The 23,909-nt window shown below is 44.9% G+C and overlaps 1 protein-coding gene across 1 annotated transcript in view; it reads right to left on the bottom strand.

Moving 5' to 3' along the window:
* Positions 1-23,909, bottom strand: part of LOC139413880 (acid-sensing ion channel 1) — a 318,403-nt gene that overhangs the window by 257,501 nt on the left and 36,993 nt on the right. The gene's annotated exons all lie outside the window — the stretch shown is intronic.

The raw sequence follows: 23,909 nt of genomic DNA, 5'->3' as shown, positions 1-23,909 counted from the left end.
AAGCTATCCACCCACCAAATCCACCCATGCCTTCAAGCTAGCCACCCACCAAATCTACTCATGCCTTGAACCTAGCCACCCACCAAATCTACCCATGCCTTGAACCTAGCCACCCACCAAATCAACCCATGCCTTGAACCTAGCCACTCACCAAATCTACCCATGCCTTGAACCTAGCCACCCACCAAATCTACCCATGCCTTGAACCTAGCCACTCACCAAATCCACCCATGCCTTGAACCTAGCCACTCACCAAATCTACCCATGCCTTGAACCTAGCCACTCACCAAATCTACCCATGCCTTGAACCTAGCCACCCACCAAATCTACCCATGCCTTGAACCACCCACCAAATCAACCCATGCCTTGAACCTAGCCACTCACCAAATCTACCCATGCCTTGAACCTAGCCACTCACCAAATCTACCCATGCCTTGAACCTAGCCACTCACCAAATCTACCCATGCCTTGAACCTAGCCACTCACCAAATCTACCCATGCCTTGAACCTAGCCACTCACCAAATCTACCCATTCCTTCAAGCTAGCCACCCACCAAATCTACCCATGCCTTGAACCTAGCCACTCACCAAATCTACCCATGCCTTGAACCTAGCCACTCACCAATTCTACCCATGCCTTGAACCTAGCCACTCACCAAATCTACCCATGCCTTGAACCTAGCCACTCACCAAATCTACCCATGCCTTGAACCTAGCCACTCACCAAATCTACCCATTCCTTCAAGCTAGCCACCCACCAAATCTACCCATGCCTTGAACCTAGCCACCCACCAAATCTACCCATGCCTTGAACCTAGCCACTCACCAATTCTACCCATGCCTTGAACCTAGCCACTCACCAAATCTACCCATGCCTTGAACCTAGCCACTCACCAATTCTACCCATGCCTTGAACCTAGCCACTCACCAAATCTACCCATGCCTTGAACCTAGCCACTCACCAAATCTACCCATGCCTTGAACCTAGCCACTCACCAAATCTACCCATGCCTTGAACCTAGCCACTCACCAAATCCACCCATTCCTTGAACCTAGCCACTCACCAAATCTACCCATGCCTTGAACCTAGCCACTCACCAAATCTACCCATGCCTTGAACCTAGCCACCCACCAAATCTACCCATGCCTTGAACCTAGCCACCCACCAAATCTACCCATGCCTTGAACCTAGCCACTCACCAAATCTACCCATGCCTTGAACCTAGCCACCCACCAAATCTACCCATGCCTTGAACCTAGCCACTCACCAATTCTACCCATGCCTTGAACCTAGCCACTCACCAATTCTACCCATGCCTTGAACCTAGCCACTCACCAATTCTACCCATGCCTTGAACCTAGCCACTCACCAAATCTACCCATGCCTTCAAGCTAGCCACCCACCAAATCTACCCATGCCTCCCAGCCAGCCACCCACCAAATCCACCCATGCCTTCAAGCTAGCCACCCACCAAATCCACCCATGCCTTCAAGCTAGCCACCCACCAAATCTACCCATGCCTTCAAGCTAGCCACCCACCAAATCCACCCATGCCTTCAAGCTATCCACCCACCAAATCCACCCATGCCTTCAAGCTAGCCACCCACCAAATCTACCCATGCCTTGAACCTAGCCACTCACCAATTCTACCCATGCCTTGAACCTAGCCACTCACCAAATCTACCCATGCCTTGAACCTAGCCACTCACCAAATCTACCCATGCCTTGAACCTAGCCACTCACCAAATCTACCCATGCCTTGAACCTAGCCACTCACCAAATCTACCCATTCCTTCAAGCTAGCCACCCACCAAATCTACCCATGCCTTGAACCTAGCCACCCACCAAATCTACCCATGCCTTGAACCTAGCCACTCACCAATTCTACCCATGCCTTGAACCTAGCCACTCACCAAATCTACCCATGCCTTGAACCTAGCCACTCACCAATTCTACCCATGCCTTGAACCTAGCCACTCACCAAATCTACCCATGCCTTGAACCTAGCCACTCACCAAATCTACCCATGCCTTGAACCTAGCCACTCACCAAATCTACCCATGCCTTGAACCTAGCCACTCACCAAATCCACCCATTCCTTGAACCTAGCCACTCACCAAATCTACCCATGCCTTGAACCTAGCCACTCACCAAATCTACCCATGCCTTGAACCTAGCCACCCACCAAATCTACCCATGCCTTGAACCTAGCCACCCACCAAATCTACCCATGCCTTGAACCTAGCCACTCACCAAATCTACCCATGCCTTGAACCTAGCCACCCATCAAATCTACCCATGCCTTGAACCTAGCCACTCACCAATTCTACCCATGCCTTGAACCTAGCCACTCACCAAATCTACCCATGCCTTCAAGCTAGCCACCCACCAAATCTACCCATGCCTCCCAGCCAGCCACCCACCAAATCCACCCATGCCTTCAAGCTAGCCACCCACCAAATCCACCCATGCCTTCAAGCTAGCCACCCACCAAATCTACCCATGCCTTCAAGCTATCCACCCACCAAATCCACCCATGCCTTCAAGCTAGCCACCCACCAAATCTACCCATGCCTTCAAGCTAGCCACCCACCAAATCTACCCATGCCTTCAAGCCTCCTTTGCTTCTTGCCGGCTTTAGGCTGCTAAGCTAACAAAGTGATACTCTCTTGGAGTTTTACTTTGGCTGAGTGATTAAATTAGGAGATGATATTGATTGGAACACTGTGCCCTGTGTCCCTCCCTCCCTCCCTCTCTCCCTCTCTCTCTCCCAACCTCCCCTGTGAAAAAGAGAGGACTGTCTGTCGCTCATTATATTTTCATGTCAAGTCCTCCTCTCTTTATATCCCTGTATTCTTCCTGACAGATCATTTACAGGCTGGCTGGGTGCCGGGCAGTGCAGTGCCATGGGGGGTTAGGAGGAAAGCACAAAAAATAAATAATCACTTAAGGAGTGCTGAGTGAACGATTCACACCACACCGCACTGCCCAAACAGCACTGCTCTGATGTGTAACTCACAACACACAGAGAGAGAGAGAGAGCATACTCATGCAAAGTGCATCTCAACTCAACTCTCTCTGTTGTATTCATGTGTGCTTATTTAATGTTGTCGTAGTAACTTGCTGTGGTTGGATTGGTGTCAACAGAAAATTAAACCCTGGATATCCTGCAGCATCGAACAGTGTTCTAAAGTGCTGACCTGGTTGTAGCTTGTGCTTCACAGATAAACCTAAGTGGAGCAGAGAGACTGTTTCTGTTTCTCCAGTCTACAGATAAACCTAGGAGGGATAGCAGAGCAGAGAGACTGTTTATCCAGTCTACAGATATACCTAGGAGGGATAGCAGAGCAGAGAGACTGTTTCTCCAGTCTACAGATAAACCTAGGAGGGATAGCAGAGCAGAGAGACTGTTTCTCCAGTCTACAGATAAACCTAGGAGGGATAGCAGAGCAGAGAGACTGTTTCTCCAATCTACAGATAAACCTAGGAGGGATAGCAGAGCAGAGAGACTGTTTCTCCAGTCTACAGATAAACCTAGGAGGGATAGCAGAGCAGAGAGACTGTTTCTCCAGTCTACAGATAAACCTAGGAGGGATAGCAGAGCAGAGTGACTGTTTCTCCAGTCTACAGATAAACCTAGGAGGGATAGCAGAGCAGAGAGACTGTTTCTCCAGTCTACAGATATACCTAGGAGGGATAGCAGAGCAGAGAGACTGTTTCTCCAGTCTACAGATAAACCTAGGAGGGATAGCAGAGCAGAGAGACTGTATCTCCAGTCTACAGATAAACCTAGGAGAGATAGCAGAGCAGAGTGACTGTTTCTCCAGTCTACAGATATACCTAGGAGGGATAGCAGAGCAGAGAGACTGCTTATCCAGTCTACAGATAAACCTAGGAGGGATAGCAGAGCAGAGTGACTGTTTCTCCAGTCTACAGATATACCTAGGAGGGATAGCAGAGCAGAGAGACTGTTTCTTCAGTCTACAGATAAACCTAGGAGGGATAGCAGAGCAGAGAGACTGCTTCTCCAGTCTACAGATAAACCTAGAAGGGATAGCAGAGCAGAGAGACTGTTTCTCCAGTCTACAGATAAACCTAGGAGGGATAGCAGAGCAGAGAGACTGCTTCTCCAGTCTACAGATAAACCTAGAAGGGATAGCAGAGCAGAGAGACTGTTTCTCCAGTCTACAGATAAACCTAGGAGGGATAGCAGAGCAGAGAGACTGTTTCTCCAGTCTACAGATAAACCTAGGAGGGATAGCAGAGCAGAGAGACTGCTTCTCCAGTCTACAGATAAACCTAGGAGGGATAGCAGAGCAGAGAGACTGTTTCTCCAGTCTACAGATAAACCTAGGAGGGATAGCAGAGCAGAGAGACTGTTTCTCCAGTCTACAGATACACCTAGGAGAGATAGCAGAGCAGAGAGACTGTTTCTCCAGTCTACAGATAAACCTAGGAGAGATAGCAGAGCAGAGTGACTGTTTCTCCAGTCTACAGATATACCTAGGAGGGATAGCAGAGCAGAGAGACTGCTTATCCAGTCTACAGATAAACCTAGGAGGGATAGCAGAGCAGAGAGACTGTTTCTCCAGTCTACAGATAAACCTAGGAGGGATAGCAGAGCAGAGAGACTGTTTCTCCAGTCTACAGATATACCTAGGAGGGATAGCAGAGCAGAGAGACTGGAGAGACTCCCTCATCCATCCCTCCCTCCCTCCCTTCCTCCTGCCCTCCATCATCCCTCCCTTCCTCATCCATTCCTTCCTCCCTCATCCATCCATTCCACCCTCTCATCCCTCCCTCCCTCATCCATTCCTCCTGCCCTTCCTCATCCATCCCTTCCTCCCTCTCTCATCCCTCCCTCCCTCCCTCCCTCCCTCCCTCCCTCCCTCCCTCCCTCCCTCCCTCCACCTACACTACTGGACCTCTACTACTGATGACTTGCCAGACGTGCTGTGTGTGTGTGTGTGTGTGTTTGTGTGTACGTGCCCCTATGTGAAGTTGGTAGCTACATAGCTGTGGCTACTGCAGCGTTGTTGTTTTTTTAATATGGGAAAGTAATTCTGAGCTAATGCTCTGCTGACAGCTACAATGGATGTTCTGAGCTGAGGTTACAAATCAGGAGATTGGAGGTGACAGCAGAGTGGACCTGGCTGAAATACTACTATGGATATGTCCCAAATAGCAGTCTATTCCTTTTACAGTGCACTACTTTTGACCAGGGCTCTATATGGACTAGGGTGCCATTTGGCAGGCATCCTATAGACTCAGCCCTTCATTTCCACCGGCCCTTTCATTTTGGGGTTCCTATTGAGTAAATGGCCGGACCAATACATGTCTGTAAAGTTCTTGATTGGTGGAGCTGCTGTAGGAAGGCAGTTGAAGTGGTAAGTACAGTATGAGTCAGAGAAGTAGGGGTATTGTGTGTAGATTGTGTATCAGAAAACCAGTCCGTATCTGGTGTACACCACAATTTGCCACAATCATTCGCATTGAGTTGATACGGCTGTTGATTGTGGCCTGATGTTCCTCTCCTCTTCAATGGCCGTGGTGAAGTTGCTGTATATTGTCAGGAACTGGAACACACTGTCATACACATTGATCCAAAGCATCCCAAACATGCTCAATGGGTGACATGCAGGCCACGGAAGAACTGGGACATTTTCATCTTCCAGGAATTGTGTACAGATCCTTGCGACATGGGGCTGTGCATTATCATGGGACGACAATGACCCTCAGGATCTCGTCACGGTATCTCGAGAGCATTCAAATTGCCATAGATAAAAGGCAATTGTGTTCATTGTCCGTAGTTTATGCCTGCCCATCAAAAAAACCTGGTTGCTGTTCATTTTGTACAAGCTGGGCATGCTATTAGTTCTCTGAGATACATGGGAAAATAAATGGTACAGGGGAGGGGGACATTGAGAGAAAACTTCTTCAAAGGGAATCTTTTTGGATCCACAGGCTCAACACACTGTCTCCTCGTGGTCGTAACGAGGAGTTTGACCTAAAAACGCTTTTATAGTTTCAAAAGGTTTTTTAATCCTAATTTAAATTATGTATTTGCAGTACCAGTCAAAAGTTTGGACACACCTACTCATTTAAGGGTTTTTCTTTATTTTTACTATTTTCTACATGGTAGAATAATAGTGAAGACATCAAAACTATGAAATAACACATATGGAATCATGTAGTAACCAAAAAAGTGTTAAACAAATCAACATTTATTTTTGATTTTTTGAAGTAGCCAACCTTTACCTTGATGACAGCTTTGCACAGCAAACCGCTCGCCCACACGACACCATACACGCTATCTGCCATCTGCCAGGTACAGTTGTCATGTCTGTTATGTCATGTCTGTTATGTCTGTTATGTTACAGTATGTCATGTCTGTTATGTCATGTCTGTTATGTTACAGTATGTCATGTCTGTTATCTTCTTGAGAATACTTGACACGCAGACGTCCCAAGTATGCCCCTGGAAATGCAAATGCGCTACGCTAAATGCTAAATGTACTCGTTACAACTCAATCTTTGATCAAAATTCACAAGCAGGGTATTGAATTAAAGCTACACTCGTTGTGAACCTAGCCAGCAAGTCAGATTTTTAAAATGCTTTTCGGCGAAAGCATCAGAAGCTATTATCTGATAGCATGCACCCCCCAAAATGCCAGCTCGACACGTAAACAACAGATTTTGCGATAGCCGGCACTACCCAAAACGCAGAAATAAAATATAAAACATTCATTACCTTAGACGAGCTTCTTTCTTGGCACTCCTATATGCCCCATAAACATCACTATTGGGTCTTTTTTTCGTTTAAATCGGTCCATATATACCCAAAATAGCTTTGTATGGAAGTTGTGTCATTCAGAAAAAATCATCGTTTTTAAACGCTGCGTAATTTTTTAAAATTAAAAAAGTCGACGATAAACTTTCACAAAACACTTCGAAATCCTTTTGTAATCCAACTTTAGGTATTAGTAAACGTTTATAAGCTATCAAAATGATTACAGGGCGATGTCTCTTCAATAGGTCTTAACTTCAAAAACAATGCCATCTGATATCTCCCACAACTGCATCCGGTTGAAGACTGGGAAAATGGAGTTCAGATAGAAGGTTTTTCCAACAATTAATTCAATTGAAAATTAGGACAATGGCGCCATCGTGCGGAATTTGTATGAATTGCAGGCAGATTCCCATTAAATTCTGTTCTCTTTTAACAACTGGTGGAAGTGACTTATGGAAATTATTTTTTGCTTTCAGAGAGCAGTTTTTCTTGCGTTTTTCAATGAAACACACGATCTGTTATAGTCACAGCCATGATTTAACCAGTTTTATAAACTTCAGAGTGTTTTCTATCCACACATACTAATCATATGCATATACTATATTCCTGGCATGAGTAGCAGGACGCTGAAAAGTTGCGCGATTTTTAACAGAATTTTCGAAAAAGGAAGGGGTAGTGTCCCACCTCGCCAACAGCCAGTGAAAGTGCAAAACGCTAAATTCAAAACAACAAAAATCTCATAATTAAAATTCCTCAAGCATACAAGTATTTTACACAATTTTAAAGCTAAAATTCTCGTTAATCGTGTGTGTTTGAAAGAGTATTTTTATCATTGTTTTATTAACGAAAGCATAAAGATGCTGATGAAGAAATACAGTACTGTACAGTTTATGCTTTTAGATTTGGATAATAAAGCATTTAAACCATTTTGAAGATATAAGCCACCTGCATTTGTTTATTAGGCTACTGTGCAGTCTGACAAGTAAACATAACCAAAAGTACATACTGTTGTAAACATGGGAAAGTGCCTCATTTCTTACATAATAGATAGCAGGCCATGTCCAGACTTTCTCGGTGACCTCAAGTACTCATTAACTCTGTCTTTAATGCTTTTTCGGGTTGCATCAGTCATGGACAGAAACACCCGTATCTCTGCCCTCCAATAATGTTTATTTTTCTGCTGGTCTGCCTTCAATTACAAAGCCTACAATAATCACAAGAATGGCTTCAGATCAAAGTTTACATTGAGACCGAAGGGAACAAGGGTCTTTAAGTTAAAGATCCAGGCAGCCTCTCGTTTTAACAACAAATTGTCGAGGTCACCTGCTCTCCTAGGGAGGGTGACATGTTCGATGCCAATATAACGCAGAGACTAAATCGAGTGGTTTGCTTCCAAAAAGTGGGCCGCAACTGAGTAAGTCGAGTTTTTGCACCTAATGGTGCTACGATGCTCTGAGATACATACTTTTAATTTGCGCTTTGTTTTACTCACGTAATTTTTTACCATTGTTTTATTAACGAAAGCATAAAGATGCTATAAGATAAATAACTGCCTTAGTGGAGCACGTGATAACACCTTTGATTGGGATCGATTTCCCTGTTTGTGGGTGTTTGAAGGATCTACATTTATAAGTGCCATTGCATTGAGAACAGCCATTACATTTGTAATTTCCATCCAGTAGGGGCGCAAATAGACGTTGTTCAGGAATATCTTGGGGTGGTAAATCGGAGTGTACCAATTGGTCTCTGAGATTTCTGCCCCGTGAGAATACGTCCAAGGGAAGGCCCGACAACACACAAAGCAGGCAATACCACTGCTCTCCTCCCAGGAGTTCTGTCAAGTATCTGTAGAAGATCATTACAAATCATTTTATTTAATTGTGAGAGACTTGTTACACAGACACGGTCACTCACTACTCACTCACTCACTCACTCACACATACTTTCTCTCTCTCAAGCACACACTAGCACACTGTCACTCACTCACTCACTCACTCACTCACTCACTCACTCACTCACTCACTCACTCACTCACATACACACACACATATATACACACACACACTTATTATTCTAACAGTGTGATAACGATGATTATTACCTGCAGGGCTCCAGTAGTGTCTACATCTTCTGCAGTTTCTCCAGTTCAGCTGTGGTTGGCATGGTGATGTTGGTTTTCTGTTGGGCATCTCTCAGTGGTTGTTGGTTTCCGTGCACACGCTTGATCATTGCCAGAGTGGAATTCCATGTTATTGTGACGTCTTGTAAGAGGGATTCCTTTTGTTGCCCATTTGCAACTTGCTGTTTTCCTAACTCTGCAGCATTTGTCGGGCTGTGTTTAAAATGCCCAACAACTTTTTGGCATTTGGCTAGAGCATTGTCAAACCCGCTGTTCTGTAGTGACACTGTGACGGGCCTTTGGAGGATGTGCACAGTGCAGGGCATGTCTTCAAAAGTCAGGTGTCTCGCAGCAGAAATCCTATTCTGTGCACTGTTAGTGCCGAGTGTTGTAACGTTCTGTTTTTTATTTTTTTTTTTATTTTTACCTTTATTTAACCAGGCAAGTCAGTTAAGAACAAATTCTTATTTTCAATGACGGCCTGGGAACAGTGGGTTAACTGCCTGTTCAGGGGCAGAACGACAGATTTGTACCTTGTCAGCTCGGGGGTTTGAACTCGCAACCTTCCGGTTACTAGTCCAACGCTCTAACCACTAGGCTACGCTGCCGCCCCTGTTAAATGTCGCACTGCTTTGCTACATCCATGAAAGGCTCAGCGCACGTTTCAGCAGTGTCTTTCTTCTGTTTTCATTACGGTCAGAGAGAGAGAGAGTGAATGCAGTTTCCAATTTTCATTGATGTAGTGCGCTGTAGTTGTGGTTACTCACCAAAGTCCGATGTTCTCCTGTGAGAGCAACAACTGTTGCATGTTTCAACTTCTCCGCTTTCGTAGCCCTCACGTTTTCATTCAGTTAGCGTATTGTAGTAACGATGGCACCAGACTCTACCTCCAGGATACCTGTAGTCTCTGTAGTCTAGCAGAGAGCACCAGACTCTACCTCCAGGATACCTGTAGTCTCTGTAGTCTAGCATAGAGCACCAGACTATACCTCCAGGATACCTGTAGTCTGTAGTCTAGCAGAGAGCACCAGACTCTACCTCCAGGATACCTGTAGTCTGTAGTCTAGCAGAGAGCACCAGACTGACAGCTCTGAACCCTGTGTATTCTGTGACCTTTAAGCTGTAATGGATTTACCTGATCCTCAGAAGGTCCTGTGGTGGAGCTGCACTTTAAAACATCCTTTTTACCTCAGTGTTGGTGCACTTTAAACCATCTTCTATATACAGTGCTGTGAAAAGGTATTTCCCTACCTTTCTAATTTTCTCTACTTTTACATATTTTTGATACTGAATATTACCAGATCTTCAACCTAATATTAGATAAAGGGAACCTGAGTGAACAAATAACACAACAATTACATAACGTATTTCATTTATTTCATGAACAAAGTTATGCAACACCCAATGCCCCTGTGTGAAAAAGGTATCGCCCCCCTTACACTCAGTAACTGGTTGTGCCACCTTTAGCTGAAATGACCCCAACCAAACACTTCCTGTAGTTGTTGATAAGTCTCTCATATCGCTGTGGAGGAATTTTGGCCCACTCTTCCATGCAGAACTGCTTTAACACAGCGACATTTGTGGGTTTTTATGCCTGAACTGCTCGTTTTAAGTCCTAACACAACATTTCAATTGGGATTAGGTTTGACTAGGCCATTCCAAAACTTGTTGTTGCTTTTTAACCATTTTCATGTAGACTTGATTATGTACCCCTTGCACATTGACCCGTTACCGGTACCCCCTGTATATAGCCTCGTTATTGTTATTTTATTGTCTTACTTTTTTATTATTTTTCACTTTAGTAATTTTGTAAATATTTTCTTAACTCTTTCTTGAACTGCATTGTTGGTTCAGGCCTTGTAAGTAAGCATTTCACGGTAAGGTTTGTTCACCTGCTGTATTCGGTGCATGTGACATAATTTGATTTGATTGGATCGTTATCTTGCTGCATGGCCTAGCTGCACTTCAGCTTCAGATCACAGACGTTTGGCCTGACATTCTCCTTTGGAATTCTCTGATACTGTCACGCACTGACCTTAGTTCATTTTTTTATGTCTCTGTTTTAGGTTGGTCAGGGCGTGAGTTGGGGTGGGCATTCTATGTTTGTATTTCTATGTGTTTGGCCTGGTATGGTTCCCAATCAGAGGCAGCTGTCAATCGTTGTCTCTGATTGAGAACCATACTTAGGCAGCCTGTTTTCGCCCTTTAGTTGTGGGTAGTTGTTTTCTGTCTCTGTCTCTGTACCAGACCAGGACTGTTTCGTTTGTTCCGTTTTGTTCTTTGTGTTCAGTGTAAGTAAAAGATGATGAACACGTACCACGCTGCACCTTGGTCCTCTCCTTCTTCCACCAACTACAACCGTTACAGATACAGAGCAGAATTCATGGTTCCTTCTATTCAGGCATGTTGTCCAGGTGTTGAGGTAGCAAAGCCTCCCCAAAACCATCACACGACCACCACCATGCTTGAACGTTGGTACGAGGTTCTTACTGTGGAAGGCAGTGTTTGGTGTTCGGTGTTCGATGATATAATGGGACCTATGTCATCCAAAAAGTTATACTGTTGAATCATCTGCCCAAGATTCTTGATGATCATCCAGGTGCTTCCCGGTGCTTTTTTTTGGCAAACTTGACTGAACTTTTTTGGATGATATTGGTCCCATTATACCTATCAATTTTTTGAGGGTTATTTGAAAACTCAGGATCCCTTTTTCTAATATTAAGATCTGACAACATTCAATATCAAAAATATTCAAAACTAGAGAAAATCAGAAAGGGGGCAAATACCTTTTCACTGCCAAGTAGCTCATCGTTGGTGCGCTGCACTTTACAATATCCTCTTTACACAGTCGGAGTGGATTGGTGTGGCTCATATGAATCCTTCATTTGACCCGTGTCTATAGATGTTGCAGAAACACCTCAGTTGAATGAAGCCATCTGCATAAAGTAACTGTCTTCTTCTGAGGCTTATAGTGAAACAGTAAAGTGGTGTGAAAAGGGATGTGATGAATGGGGTCGTGACACGTTTCAAAGTACTTGTTGACTTTGAGATTGGTGTCATTGCTGTAGTGAAGAGATCTGCAGTTCGCTATTCCGCTTGAATGAAGGCAACCAATTATCTTGATTTGGCTTGATTTTACTGTCAGTGCTCTGTTGAGTGCTTCCCCTACTATGAATAAAAATACATTCAAATGAAATGATATGATTGATGTGAAATGCCAGCCATGCAGGTGTATCTTTCATCTAAGAGCTGTACCACTAACTTGTTTAATCAACTGCCAAAAGTATCAGCCCACATCAAGTGACCTAACATGAGTTCCTGTGTCTGCTACAAGGCTCTCCTCTTCCTCCCTCTCCTCTTCCTCCCTCTCCTCTTCTTCCTCCCTCTTCTCCTCTCCCTCCCTCTCCTTCCTCCCTCTTCTCCTCTCCCTCCCTCTCCTCTTCCTCCCTCTCCTCCTCTTCTTCCCTCTTCCTCTCTTCTTCCTCTTCTCTCCTTACCTTCTCCTCTTCCTCCCTCTCCCTCTTTTCTCCTTCTCCTCGCTTTCTCCTCTTCTATCCCTGCCTTTTATTGTCCCTCTGCTGAGGTAAAATCCCACAGTCTGAAACACACACTTCTCCCTATGGCCCTTAAAGTGTACTGCCAGGTACTATAATGTAATCTTTAGTCTGATGTATGGGTCCCAGTAGTAATGTGCTGATATGATGTCTGTGTTTGGTTGTGCTAACGTGGAATGTAAGGTATTCAGCAGTTCAACAGTTCAGCAGAGAGCACCTATGTGTCTCAAATGCACCCTATTCCCTACATAGTTCACTACTTTTGACCAAAACCCTGGTCAAAAGTAGTGCACTAGTGTAGTGAATGTGATGTGATTTGGGACATTGGCCTAATGTTGTGGAAAGAGTCATCCTTTGCTGCCTAACCTATTCCGGATCCACTGGGGCTCATAGAAGCAGTAAAAGTTCTGCATGCTTATGCAAATGTGTGCGCACACACACACACACACACACACACACACACACACACACACACACACACACACACACACACACGTATAGATGTGTGGTTTTCAGTGTAAATCGATTTAATCACCTTGAAAATTAAAGCAACTGAACTGAAGAAAAATAAACATATTGTTTGTTTTTTAATTTACCATTTTGTATCTGCTATCTTTTTTGTATGTTTTGCCCTTTCAAACTGTGTATACTTCTATATGATAGTGGTTGTACTTTCCCTTTAGCATCAGTCCTCCCTGTTGCATGATGATACAGGAGGCCAGTAAGGTTTAGGTCTATATATAAATGTCCATTTCATGTCCCACTTAAAGCAGCAGCATTTTGGTGAAGTGGTCCCTGTTGCATGATGATACAGGAGGCCAGTAAGGTTTAGGTCTATATATAAATGTCCATTTCATGTCCCACTTAAAGCAGCAGCATTTTGGTGAAGTGGTCCCTGTTGCATGATGACACACGAGGCCAGTAAGGTTTAGGTCTATATATAAGTGTCCATTTCTCGTCCCACTTAAAGCAGCAGCATTTTGGTGAAGTGGTCTCGTCCTGATTTATATGTCCTTGGATGTCTGTGTGGTCCATCCATCTCTCCTCTATAACCACTTGCACACTGACTTTGTTCATTAAACAGACAAGACACACTTACATTCCCCTTCCCTGATCACAGCCAACAAACATATTTTAAATTAAGAATTAATACAATGAATTATAACAGAATAAAATATAAATAATATTTTTCCCTCAACTTGTGTGTCACAGAACGTGTGGAACCGCTGTCGCATAACATAAACGTTTTATTTTGAAACAGAGCAAATGTCCTCATTCGATATAAAAGCATTGTTAGCATAACAAATCTGACCTGGATGATTAAAAAAAAAAATCCACGTTGGATGTGATCACACCATCACACTCGCTTTCTCTCCTTTCAAACTCCCCAGCAGTTATTTTGGCTGAAGACAGACAGACTCCGAGCGATGTGATGTTTTTTATTTTACCCAATTTCGTAGTATCCAATTGTTGTAGTAGCTACTATCTTGTCTCATCGCTACAACTCCCGTATGGGCTCGGGAGAGACGAAGGTTGAAAGTCATGCGTCCTCCGATACACAACCCAACCTAGCCGCACTGCTTCTTAACACAGCGCGCATCCAACCCGGAAGCCAGCCGCACCAATGTGTCAGAGGAAACACTGTGCACCGGGCAAGCTTGGTTAGTGCGCACTGCGCCCGGCCCGCCACAGGAGTCACTGGTGTGCGATGAGACAAGGACATCCCTACCGACCAAGTACCCGGACGACACTAGGCCAATTGTGTGTCGCCCAACGGACCTCCCGGTCGCGGCCGGTTACGACAGAGCCTGGGCGCGAACCCAGGGTCTCTGATGGCACAGCTGGCGCTGCAGTACAGCACCCTTAACCACTGCACCACCCGAGAGGCGATGTGATGTTTTTAAGTTAGAAAAGTATGCATATTAACCCATGTATTCACTTAATATAAGGGCCTGTATATATTTATCTGTCTAAATCAAGATAAAACTATGAGATGTAGGTTCCCCCAGGCTGAATGCTGAAGCAGTTCTGCATCAGTAGACTAGAACAGCTCAAGGACAGAACTACACACATGTAAAAAAGAGAGGATAAATGCCTTTTAAGCGTTTCTGTGAAGCTTTGTGATTGACAAGGAGCAGTTTGAACATTCTATTGTTGTCTGACATCAAACTTCTCCTTGTCAATCACAAAGCTTCACAGAAATCAAATCAAATTTATTTATATAGCCCTTCGTACATCAGCTGATATCTCAAAGTGCTGTACAGAAACCCAGCCTAAAACCCCAAACAGCAAGCAATGCAGGTGTGGAAGCACGGTGGCTAGGAAAAACTCCCTAGAAAGGCCAAAACCTAGGAAGAAACCTAGCAAGGAACCAGGCTATGTGGGGTGGCCAGTCCTCTTCTGGCTGTGCCGGGTGGAGATTATAACAGAACATGGTCAAGATGTTCAAATGTTCATAAATGACCAGCATGGTCGAATAATAATAAGGCAGAACAGTTGAAACTGGAGCAGCAGCACGGTCAGGTGGACTGGGGACAGCAAGGAGTGCTTTAAAGACATGTATTTTGTTCAGTATAAATAACACACACACAAGTGATTATGAAATGTTTTCAACAGAGACAGCATGGTCAGCTAGCTACAGCTACAAATACAGTGGGGCAAAAAAGTATTTAGTCAGCCACCAATTGTGCAAGTTCTCCCACTTAAAAATATGAGAGAGGCCTGTAATTTTCATCATAGGTACACCAAGCTGCTTACCTATTGCAGATTCAGTCTTCCCAGCATGGTACAATTTTGTTTCTGGTGTCCTTTGACAGCTCTTTGGTCTTGGCCATTGTGGAGTTTGGAGTGTGACTGTTTGAGGTTGTGGACAGGTGTCTTTTATACTGCTAACTTGTTCACACAGGTGCCATTAATACAGGTAACGAGTGGAGGACAGAGGAGCCTCTTAAAGAAGAAGTTAGAGGTCTGTGAGAGCCAGAAATCTTGCTTGTTTGTAGGTGACCAAATACTTATTTTCCACCATCATTTGCAAATAAATTCATTAAAAATCCTACGATGTGATTTTCTGCATTTCTTTCCCTAATTTTGTCTGTCATAGTTGAAGTGTACCTATGATGAAAATTACAGGCCTCTCTCATCTTTTTAAGTAGGAGAACTTGCACAATTGGTGGCTGACTAAATACTTTTTTGCCCCACTGTACAATAACCACAAGGCCAGTGTGTGTGTGTGAATGTGTATGTGTGTGTGTGTGTGTGTGTGTGTATGTGTGTGTGTGTGTGTGTATGTGTGTATGTGTGTGTGTATGTATGTGTGTATGTGTGTGTGTGTGTGTGTGTGTGTGTGTGTGTGTGTGTGTGTGTGTGTGTGTGTGTGTGTGTAGTACCCCTTTCAAACCAAGCCGGTGAGTCTTTGCTGCCTTTTCTTCATACCTGAAAGGCATTGCCGGCAACAAAACCTGTGCTTTTATTTCCGCCTCCCGACCTAGTCATGATTGTGGTAATGTATTTAAATGTCCCTCAGTATAAATGTCGCCTTTCATCTGACTGTCTTTGTCAAATTCTCTAAAACGACATTGGTGGCATGTTATGGATTATCTTGGCAAAGGAGAAATGCTCACTAACAGGGATGTAAACAAATGTGTGCACAGAGTTTGAGAGAAATAAGCTTTTTTTGTATGGAACATTTCTGATATCTTTTATTTCAGATCATGAAACATGGGACCAACACTTTACATGTTGCGTTTATGTTTTTGTTCAGTGTACGTACAGTCGTGGCCAAAAGTTGAGAATAACACAAATATTAATTTTCACAAAGTTTGCTGCTTCAGTTTGTATGATGGCAATTTGCATATACTCCAGAATGTTATGAAGAGTGATCAGATGAATTGCAATTATTTGCAAAGTCCGTCTTTGCCATGCAAATGAACTGAATCCCCCAAAAACATTTCCACTGCATTTCAGCCCTGCCACAAAAGGACCAGCTGACATCATGTCAGTGACTCTCTCGTTAACACAGGTGTGAATGTTGACGAGGACAAGGCTGGAGATCACTCTGTCATGCTGATTGAGTTTGAATAACAGACTGGAAGCTTCAAAAGGAAGGTGGTGGTTGGAATCATTGTTCTTCCTCTGTCATCCATGGTTACCTGCAAGGAAACACGTGCCGTCTTCATTGCTTTGCACAAAAAGGTATTCACAGGCAAGGATATTGCTGCCAGTAATATTGCACCTAAATCAACCATTTATCGGATCATCAAGAACTTCAAAGAGAGCGGTTCAATTGTTGTGAAGAAGGCTTCGGGGCACCCAAGAAAGTCCAGCAAGCGCCAGGACCGTCTCCTAAAGTTGATTCAGCTGCGGGATTGGGGCATCACCAGTACAGAGCTTGCTCAGGAATGGCAGCAGGCAGGTGTGAGTGCATCTGCACGCACAGTGAGGCAAAGACTTTTGGAGGATGGCCTGGTGTCAAGATGGGCAGCAAAGAAGCCACTTCTCTCTAGGAAAAACATCAGGGACAGACTGATATTCTGCAAAAGGTACAGGGATTGGACTGCTGAGGACTGTGGTGAAGTCATTTTCTCTGGTGAATCCCCTTTCCGAATGTTTGGGGCATCCGGAAAAAAGCTTGTCCGGAGAAGACAAGGTGAGCACTACCATCAGTCCTGTGTCATGCCAACAGTAAAGCATCCTGAGACCATTCATGTGTGGGGTTGCTTCTCAGCCAAGGGAGTGGGCTCACTCACAATTTTGCCTAAGAACACAGCCATGAATAAAGAATGGTACCAACACATCCTCCGAGAGCAACTTCTCCCAACCATCCAGGAACAGTTTTGGTGACGAACAATACCTTTTCCAGCATGATGGAGCACCCTGCCATAAAGCAAAAGTGATAACTAAGTGGCTCGGGGAACAAAACATCGATATTGTGGGTCCATGGCCAGGAAACTCCCCAGACCTTAATCCTATTGAGAACTTGTGGTCAATCCTCAAGAGGCGGGTGGACAAACAAAAACCCACAAACTCTGACAAACTCCAAGCATTCATTATGCAAGAATGGGCTGCCATCAGTCAGGATGTGGCCCAGAAGTTAATTGATAGCATGCCAGGGCGGATTGCAGAGGTCTTGAAAAAGAAGGGTCAACACTGCAAATATTGACTCTTTGCATCAACTTCATGTAATTGTCAATAAAAGCCTTTGACACTTATGAAATGCCTGTAATTATACTTCAGTATTCCATAGTAACATCTGACAAAAATATCTAAAGACACTGAAGCAGCAAACTTTGTGGAAATTAATATTTGTGTCATTCTCAAAACTTTTGGCCACGACTGTACATTGTAATATTGTTGTATGGTGGTATTATACACGACTGTACATTGTAATATTGTTGTATGGTGGTATTATACATGACTGTACATATATTTATTTATATTTGGGTACAGAAATTAAGTCCCGCTTTTAGATTAAGCCAAAATTGCGGTGGTTTCAGTTTTATTTCTCCTAATATTTCCTAATATGGTGCGTTACGGTAATGACAAGCACGTGCATGTATTTCCAAAAGTCTAAGTGGACTTAAACGTTAGCAAACTTTTTAATCCTGTTTTATCCAAGGTTTTTACAGGTAATATTGGTGTCTTAGGATGTGGATATTTGTGGTTGTAAGGTATGTACAGTATTTCTGGACAAACAGCATAACACAATGTAAAGTATCTTAATATGTGAGATATTACACATATCTTCCTTTAAGTGGTGGGTTTGCTTTTTGCTGAAACACAAACTGCCGATTGTGGCTTAAAGTAAATTACATTGGGTTTATACACACCATTTTTATTGACAAACCCTACTAGAATCAAACAACTGTTGTTTTACACAAACAAATTCAATAAGGTTAAGAAGTGGTCCTAATAAATAAATACAATTACCAGCGCAGCACACCCATTGACTATAGATTAGAATTATAATTAACGAAATTAAGATTCTCATTACTGAAACTGATCGTTAATATGATGTGGTAATGAGAAATGTGTATTTCGATTATGAGGCCCTTAGCTCAATCTGCAAATAATAGGAGACTGCTATTATGATTCAACAAACGATTGACCACATCATTAAAGCCCATTCATGTCTCCATGTTGATAAGGTAATGGTTGTCACAACTTCCACCGAAGGTGGTTCCTCTCCTTGTTCGGGGGATGTTCGGCGGTCGGCGTCGCCGGCCTACTGGCCATCACCGGCCTACTAGCCTTCACCGGCCTACTAGCCATCACCGGCCTACTAGTCATCACCGGCCTACTAGTCATCACCGGTCTACTAGTCATCACCGGCCTACTAGCCATCACCGGCCTACTAGTCATCACCGGCCTACTAGTCATCACCGGTCTACTAGTCATCACCGGCCTACTAGCCATCACCGGCCTACTAGTCATCACCGGCCTACTAGTCATCACCGGCCTACTAGTCATCACCGGCCTACTAGTCATCACCGGCCTACTAGTCATCACCGGCCTACTAGTCATCACCGGTCTACTAGCCATCACCGGCCTACTAGCCATCACCGGCCTACTAGTCATCACCGGCCTACTAGTCATCACCGGTCTACTAGTAATCACCGGCCTACTAGCCATCACCGGCCTACTAGCCATCAACGGCCTACTAGCCATCACCGGCCTACTAGCCATCACCGGCCTACTAGTCATCACCGGCCTACTAGTCATCACCGGCCTACTAGTCATCACCGGCCTACTAGTCATCACCGGCCTACTAGTCATCACCGGCCTACTAGCCATCACCGGCCTACTAGTCATCACCGGCCTACTAGTCATCACCGGCCTACTAGTCATCACCGGCCTACTAGTCATCACCGGCCTACTAGTCATCACCGGCCTACTAGCCATCACCGGCCTACTAGTCATCACCGGCCTACTAGCCATCACCGGCCTACTAGTCATCACCGGCCTACTAGTCATCACCGGCCTACTAGTCATCACCGGCCTACTAGTCATCACCGGCCTACCAGTCATCACCGGCCTACCAGTCATCACCGGCCTACCAGTCATCACCGGCCTACCAGTCATCACCGGCCTACCAGTCATCACCGGCCTACTAGTCATCACCGGCCTACTAGTCATCACCGGCCTACTAGTCATCACCGGCCTACTAGCCATCACCGGCCTACTAGTCATCACCGGCCTACTAGTCATCACCGGCCTACTAGCCATCACCGGCCTACTAGTCATCACCGGCCTACTAGTCATCACCGGCCTACTAGTCATCCCCGGCCTACTAGTCATCACCGGCCTACTAGTCATCACCGGCCTACTAGTCATCACCGGTCCATTTTTCCTTTTCCGTTTGTCTTTCACACCTGGTTTTCATTTGTTTTCATTTCTGTGTGTATAATTACCCCTGTTGCCAGCTTAGGTTTGTGCGGGATTATTCGTTTCATGTTGCTCATTGAGGTTGTACCGATTGTGTATAGGTTTAAGGAGCATTGTTTTTTCCTCCTTCCGTGAGTAACTGTGTTCTCTTTTGTCGTAGGTGTTTATTTGTGGATTGTACCTGAACCTATAGGGTCAGGTACAATCCCAAATAAACAATCGAGCACTGCCCGAACAGGGAGAGGAACCACCTTCGGTGGAAGTCGTGTGGTTCGTGTGGTTCGCTGACTTTTTCCCAATTAGATTTTTTTTTTGCCGTTTCGGTAATGAGAAGGCCAAGTGGGGTAACGGGTGTTTTTGAGAATAAGAACCTCTTTCTGAAAGCATAGAAGGAAATACCTTCGCTTAACGTTAGCTCTTCTAAGGACTACTCCTCTAGTTGTATAGAATGACCTGAGAATTTAATCCGGACACATTTCTGAGAATTTAATTTTGGTAATGAGAATTTTGGTGTGAAAATGCATGACATTTCAGGTGAAAATGTAATTATTTTAACAAAATTATTTCAATATTTAATTAGACACTTTGCCATAAACTCATAAACTTTTGATTTTTCTAACTGAATTCGCTACAGACATGTTTAAAACAGGTTTCATGAAAATCGCCCAAGTGCCTTACAAAACATTTGACATTGTATAGAGGGAACCCTCATCATTCACTACCAATGTGTTGCATTCACCTGGGTGATGCCAAGTGGCTATAGTGTTACACATAATTCAGGCATAGATGCTTTGGCCTCTCTCTCAAATATCTCTAATGTATGAGCGTCTTAATTGCTAGCTCTGTAGGGTCAAGGCCAGGTTACTGTAAAGCACTTTGACTGCGTTTATACAGGCAGCCTATTTCTGATATTGTATTCACTAATATTGGTCTTTTGACCAATCAGATCACCTCTGAAAAAGATCTGATGTGATTGGTCAAAAGACCAATTAGTGGAAAAAATGTCAGAATTAAGCTGCCTGTGTAAACACAGCCTTTGTGACAAAAGGGCTGCTGATTTAAAAAGTGCTTTATTGATTGATTGATTGATCAATGTGTTCTTGTGTTAATGTCCATCTTCAGGTGTTCTTTTGGTCACCTTTATGTGTCCTCCAATCAGATAGGCAGACAGCAGTTCCTGGTGGGACCTATCACTCTCAAGGCTTCGGCATTTAGTGGACGTTAAAGTAGCAATAGCCAATAAGCAATGTCCAACTACTATTTACATTATTCTGTGCAGGCTCGTCAGTTGATCTCTCTTCTTTTTCTCTCTCTCTCTCCCCCCCGTCTCTCTCTCTCCTCTCTCCCCTCCCGTCTCTCTCTCCTCTCTCTCTCGCCTCCCTCCCATCTCTCTCTCCTCTCTCTCCCCCCTTCTCCCCCCGTCTCGCTCTCTTTCTCTCCTCTCTCTCTCCCCCCTCGCGTCTCTCTCTCCTCTCTCCCCTCCCGTCTCTCTCTCCTCTCTCTCCCCCCCCCGTCTCTCTCTCCTCTCTCCCCTCCCGTCTCTTCTCCCCCCTCCCGTCTCTCTCTCTCTCTCTCTCTCTCTCTCTCTCTCCCCCTCCCGTCTCTCTCTCTCTAGTCCTACCCCTTTTAATCTCTCCTCCCTCCATCCTTCCCCTATCCTCTCTCCCCCTCCAATCTCGCTCTCCTCTCTCCCCTCCCGTCTCCCCCCCCTCTCTCTCCCCCGTCTCTCTCTCTCCCTCCCGTCTCTCCCCCCCCCCCCTCTCCCCCCCCCCCTCCCGCCTCTCTCTCTCTAGTCTTACCCCTTTTAATCTCTCCTCCCTCCATCCTTCCCTTCCTCTGTCCTCTCTCCCTCCCCCACTACGAGGCATTTTCCGGGGGCTTTTTACCCCTTTACCTGTTAATGAAGAACAGCAGGAAAGAGAAATTAGCACCAATTAATATTAATCAGAGGCTGAGCGCTGGTGAAATAGTGCCCGCTGGAGATAAACTGAATAAAAGATGACAGAAACACAGCACTGATTTAATTTCATGACCTTGTATTTAATTACAGAGGCAGAGAGACATTAAACGTTGAAAACTCATCCACCTATAGACTTGGACATAATGTATTATACAAAAAAATAAAGGGAACACTTAAACAACACAATGTAACTCCAAGTCAATCACACTTCTGTGAAATCAAACTGTCCACTTAGGAAGCAACACTGATTGACAATACATTTCACATGCTGTTGTGCAAATGGAATAGACAACAGGTGGAAATTATAGGCAATTAGCAAGACACCCCCAATAAAGGAGTGGTTCTTGCAGGTGGTGACCACAGACCACTTTTCAGTTCCTATGCTTCCTGGCTGATGTTTTGGTCACTTTTGAATGCTGGCGGTGCTTTCACTCTAGTGGTAGCATGAGACAGAGTCTACAACCCACACAAGTGGCTCAGGTAGTGCAGCTCATCCAGGATGGCACATCAATGCGAGCTGTGGCAAGAAGGTTTGCTGTGTCTGTCAGCGTAGTGTCCAGAGCATGGAGGCGCTACCAGGAGACAGGCCAGTACATCAGGAGACGTGGAGGAAGCCGTAGGAGGGCAACAACCCATCAGCAGGAACGCTACCTCCGCCTTTGTGCAAGGAGGAGCAGGAGGAGCACTGCCAGAGCCCTGCAAAATGACCTCCAGCAGGCCACAAATGTGCATGTGTCTGCTCAAATGGTCAGCCCAACACCGTGCAGGACGTTTGGCATTTGCCAGAGAACACCAGGATTGGCAAATTCGCCACTGGCGCCTTGTGCTCTTCACAGATGAAAGCAGGTTCACACTGAGCACGTGACAGACGTGACAGAGTCTGGAGACGCCGTGGAGAACGTTCTGCTGCCTGCAACATCCTCCAGCATGACCGGTTTGACGGTGGGTCAGTCATGGTGTGGGGTGGGATTTCTTTGGGGGGCCGAACACAGCCCTCTATGCGCTCGCTAGAGGTAGCCTGACTGCCATTAGGTACCGAGATAAGATCCTCAGACCCCTTGTGAGACCATATGCTGGTGTGGTTGGCCCTGGGTTCCTCCTAATGCAAGACAATGCTAGAACTCATGTGGCTGGAGTGTGTCAGCAGTTCCTGCAAGAGGAAGGCATTGATGCTATGGACTGGCCCGCCCATTCCCCAGACCTGAATCCAATTGAGCACATCTGGGACATCATGTCTCGCTCCATCCACCAACGCCACGTTGCACCACAGACTGTCCAGGAGTTGGCGGATGCTTTAGTCCAGGTCTGGGAGGAGATCCCCCAGGAGACCATCCACCACCTCATCAGGAGCATGCCCAGGCGTTGTAGGGAGGTCATACAGGCACGTGGAGGCCACACACACTACTAAGCCTCATTTTGACTTGTTTTAAGGACATTACATCAAAGTTGGATCAGCCTGTAGTGTGGTTTTCCACTTTAATATTGAGTATGACTCCAAATGGGTTGATCAATTTGATTTGCATTGATCATTTTTGTGTGATTTTGTTGTCAGCACATTCAACTATGTAAAGAAAAAAGTATTTAATAAGAATATTTCATTCATTCAGATCTAGGATGTGTTATTTTAGTGTTCCCTTTATTTTTTTGAGCAGTGTATTTGTATTAATGCACATGTATATAAGGTTATTTAACAAGAAAATGTTGTGGCAACAAACTTGGTTGGAAAACCGTGAATATGGGTGAGGAAGACTATAGGCTTAATTCGTCTTTCCGCGATTCCTTGCATCCCACTTCCTTGCATCCCACTTCCTTGCATCCCACTTCCTTGCATCCCACTGCCTTGCATCCCACTGCCTTGCATCCCACTGCCTTGCATCCCACTTCCTTGCATCCTTCTCAACCTTATTGTAGAAGAAGGTCCAAAGTCCCTCCCTTTCTCCTCAAGGGGTTTGTGACGGAGGAGAGAGGAGGAGAGAGGATGTAGATCTACATAGTGAATAAGGTTAAGGGCAGCGAGAGACACAGTAATGTAAGGCAAGGTAAGGTCATGTAAAGCATAGTATTAAGGTAAACTGATGTGCACTCTGCACAGACCAAAGTGTATGA

The sequence above is a fragment of the Oncorhynchus clarkii genome, chromosome 7, assembly GCF_045791955.1.
Source record: "Oncorhynchus clarkii lewisi isolate Uvic-CL-2024 chromosome 7, UVic_Ocla_1.0, whole genome shotgun sequence".
NCBI classification, from domain to species: domain Eukaryota; kingdom Metazoa; phylum Chordata; class Actinopteri; order Salmoniformes; family Salmonidae; genus Oncorhynchus; species Oncorhynchus clarkii.
Note: the sequence above shows the minus strand (reverse complement) of the source record. Positions and strands in the feature narration are given on the sequence as shown.